Source organism: Talpa occidentalis, unplaced genomic scaffold, assembly GCF_014898055.3.
Source record: "Talpa occidentalis isolate TD23 unplaced genomic scaffold, MPIMG_talOcc4v2.1 talOcc4.19, whole genome shotgun sequence".
NCBI lineage: Eukaryota > Metazoa > Chordata > Mammalia > Eulipotyphla > Talpidae > Talpa > Talpa occidentalis.
Genome location: NW_023601962.1, coordinates 1,776,086 through 1,780,547, shown reverse-complemented (window position 1 = coordinate 1,780,547; position 4,462 = coordinate 1,776,086).

The following is a 4,462-nucleotide window of genomic DNA, read 5'->3' as shown; positions in this document are numbered from 1 at the left end:
GGTAGCCTGTCATTTGGCTGATGCAAGGAAATTTTGTGGAACCTCAGTAGAGCTCCTGAGATACTCCACAGGGTTTCTCCCTTTCCTCTGGGGAAAGGTGTTAAATATAGTTGTTCTATTTGGCTTACCTAGTGTAGTAAAACTGAAAAGGAAGCATTGTCATTTGGGAAAAATAATAAAACTTTGGCATGTACAGAAATGTTAACACTGGTTTTCTAACATGTGTATAAAACCTTCAGTACCTGATATGTATGCAAATTGTCAGTGGTGATTGTCACCTTGTAATATTGTATATTTCCATTGTTTATTGATTATTTATTATTTATTGTTTACTGATTGTTATTACAGAAATTGTTTCTGGAAAAATAGGGGAACGAAAGACCTCAATGGATTCCTATTGATGAAACAGTTGAGAGTACAAATTTCCTACACAGGACTGAATATACCTGATATTTTCTAAGGGTTTTTTTTTTTTGACATAATACTGGTAATTTTTTTGCATTTTGTTCTGAATCCACAAAGTTTTCTTGTTTTGGTGATCAGGATCTGGAGCAAGGTTGCAATTTTTTTTTCAGAAAAGCTAAATTGTTTGCATTTTCTCTCCCCTTTATACCAACACAACATAAAAATAGTAGTAGTAATCTTTTACTACTTAGCTCAGAGTCTGTTTTTGCATAACTTCCATAGGGATTTTGTCTGTTTAAACAAACAAATTTGGACATAAGTTTCATTGTGTGACTTTGAGTGAAGTTCTTCCAAAAAGTCTGATGAGACCAACTTTGTTCCTAAAGACTACATGGACCGGATGCCAACAGTTTGCTCTGATCGTATATGGAGTGTTCCAACAAAGCCAGCTGAAATTGCTGTTTAGTTATTCTGCCCTGTGATTGTATACAAAAATAGGTAATATGGTATAAAAGTAAATTTAGTTTACAAACTTTTACTATGCTGATAAAGTTTGGGATCAAGGTTGGGAGAATTTGTGTTTTACATAAATTGAAACATTTCAAATTTTTTTTCTGAAATGTTGACATATTTACTGTCTTGTTTTGGCTAATGCCTCTAATTTTTTTTGCTTGGACTGATGAGCTGTTTTTTCCAGAAATGGAAGACTTTTGCTTTCTACAATGGAAAATACCTGAAGGAACTGATTTTCTTTCACACTGGAACCCGGTAAAATTTTCATCTGAGACTGCATTCCAACATCCATATATTCGATCTTCATCGCCATAAAAATGATAGTCAAAAACAAAAAAGGGGGAGATGCTGCAGGAGGCCTTGTTGCTCCAGCCAGATAGGATACTGACAAGCAGCTAAGATTAAAGGCCTCAAACCGTGGGGCTGAAGATCTGGCATCCGTTTGCTTTTGGTTCTTGGTCATAGAGAGAGAAAAATTTATCAGAAAAGTACATTAGGCTATAAATTATATGTATCAGCAGACTGCAAGCAATTGGCAGAGAAAATTACCTGTTTAGAAATTAGTTACTACACAATTCGGCCCAATTAACAATGGGAGACAATTTATTGTATATATCTGACAAGCAATCCAGCATAACAATTATAGTATATCCTGGTTTTGATTTTTAGAAGTTTCCTTTTTATTTAGAAGTTTCTTAGGAAAGATTTTAAATGAAGTTAACTGTGTTAAGAAGTTTGTAGGTAAAAAAAGTTCTGATAACTAAGCAGCAGCTGGTCTCCAGCTGAAGGTCATGTGAATAGAATAGTCCTTTGATGCTTAGGCTTTAGCTGATAGGGATACACTGGCGGTTATTCACTGTTTTAAATAATTGTCTAAATGAAAAAAAGTAGCTTTAATGTTAGGTCTGGTTTATTATCTATTAACCTTGAAAGCTGCCGTCTAGCTGAGACCTGTAGGGGCCAGTAGTCTATGGGAAACATAATATAGTAATTGTTTTTGCTTTACACATGATAATGTATTTCCTTAATATTATTACTAATAATGAATAAAAAAAGACCTGCTGAGTCTCTAGGCATCAGATACTAGCACCTCACCAAGTGTCAGTGTCTCCTCATTCTACCTCATCCCCTTCCCCTCAGCCCTTAAGTTTTCAGTTCTTTCGTTTTCGCCTAGGCCATCTCATCCTTTCAGGAACCGCTGACAAGACGTTTTGTAGGAATCTGGTCCCCGGCAAAGAGGGGAAGAGTCGGCACGCACCTGGCCCAGCAGCGCTGATGAGCCCCAGGCTCCCCCCCTGGCCGGAACCTGAACCCTCCCACCCAACTCTGGCCTGGCTGTGCACAGGTGCACTTCCTAGGGCCGCCGCTAGGGGGCGCCGGTGAGAGGGATCGGGGACCCTCAGCCCCCACCGGGCTGGTGCGACCCCTGCAAACTTGGGGGTACGGGATTGTCCTCCCCCGTGGGGGAACGGGGCCCTCTTCCCTATCGTGGGAGCCCAAATCTTCCTCCCGGGGCACGCCTGCACCCTCCCCTCGCAGTTGCAGCCCCAGCGGCGGGTCCGTGTAACAGCAGACGCCCTAGACGGAGGGCCGGGGTCCCAGTCAGGGGATGGCACCCCCTGGAAGCCAGGGACAAGCGGCGGCTGCGGCACCTTCCAAAACTGCAGGCACACAGGCCAGCGCGGAAAAAATCCCCGGGCGAGCCGGCACCACTCGAAGGGGAAGAGTCCGCACGCACCTGGCCTAGCAGCGCTGATGAACCCAGGCTCCGCCCCTGGTCGGAGCCTGACACAGCCCACCCGACTCTGGCTTGGCTGAGCACAGGTGCACTGCTTATGGCCGCCGCTAGGGGCCTCCGGTGAGGGGTTTCGGGGACCGTCAGCCCCCACCAGCTAGAGCCACCCCTGCACACATGGGGGTACGGGATTGTCCTCCACCGTGGGGGAACTGGGCCCTTTTCCCCTTCGCGGGAGCCTAAACCTTCCTCCCGGGGCACGCCTGCACTCTCCTCTCGCACTCACAGCACCAGCGGCGGGGCCGTGCGCACGCAGACGCCCTAGACGGAGGGCCGGGGTCCCGGTCAGGGGAGGGCAACCCCTGGACGCCAGGGTGAAGAGGCGGCCGCGGCCTCTTCCAAAACTGCAGGCACACAGGCCGTCGCGGAAAAAAGCCCCGGGTAAGCCGGCACCACTCAAAGGGGAAGAGTCCGCAGGCACCTGGCCCAGCAGAGCTGATGAGCCCCAGTTTCCGGCCCTGGCCGTAGCCTGACCCCACCCACCCGACTCTGGTTTGGCTGCGCACAGGTGCACTTCCTAGGGCCACCGCTAGGGGGCTCCGGTGACGGGGTTTGGGTTCCCTCAACCCCCACCATGATGGGGCCACCCCAGCTCCCATGGGGGTACGAGATTGTCCTCCCCCTTGGGGGAACTGGTCCCTCTTCCCCGTAGCGAGAGCGAAAACCATCCTCCCGGGGCACGCCTGCACCCTCCTCTCGCACTCACAGCCCCAGCGGCGGGGCCGTGCGCACGCAGACACCCTAGACGGAGGGCCGGGGTCCCGGTCAGTGGAGGGCACCCCCTGGAGGCCAGGGACAAGCGGCGGCAGCGGCCTCTTCCAAAACTGCATGCACTCAGGCTGGCGCGGGAAAAAGCCCTGGGCAAGCCGGCACCACTCAAAAGAAGAGTCCTCTCGCACCTGGACCAGCAGCGCTGATGAGCCCAAGGCTCTGCCCCTGGCCGGAGCCTGACCCCGGCCACCCGACTCTAGCTTGGCAGCGCACATGTGCACTTCCTAGGGCCGCCGCTAGGGGTCGCCGGTGAGGGGGTTCGGGAACCCTCAGTCCCCACCGGGCTGGGGCCCCAACTGCACCCATGGGGGTACGGGATTGTCCTCCCCCGTGTGGGAACGGGTCCCTCTTCCCCGTCGCGGGAGCGAAAATATTCCTCCCGGGACACGCCTGCACCCTCCTCTCGCACTCACAGCCCCTGCCACGTGGTCGTGCTCCCGCAGACGCCCTATACGGAGGTCCGGGGTCCCGGTCAGGGGAGGGCACCCCCTGGAAACCAGGGACAAGCGGCGGCGGCGGCCTCTTCCAAAACTGCAGACACACAGGCTGGCGCGGGTAAAAGCCCCGAGAAAGCCGACACCACTCAAAGGGGAAGAGTCCGCACGCACCTTGCCCAGCAGTGCTCATGAGCCCCAGGCTCCGACACTGGCCGGAGCCTGACCCCGCCCACCAGACTCTGGCTTGGCGGTGCACAGGTTCACTTCGTAGGGCTGCTTCTAGTGGGTGCCGCTGAGGGTGTTCGGGGACCCTCAGCCCCCACCGGGCTGGGGTCACCCATACACACATGGGTGTACGGGATTGTACTCCCCCGTGGCGGAACACGGCCCTCTTCCCATTGTCGGGAGCCCGAACCTTCCTCCCGGGGCACGCCTGCACCCTCCTTTCGCATTCACAGCCCCAGCGGCGGGGCTGTGTGCCCGCAGACGCCCTACAGGGAGGGCCAGGGTACCTATCAGTGGAGGGCACTCCCTGGACGCC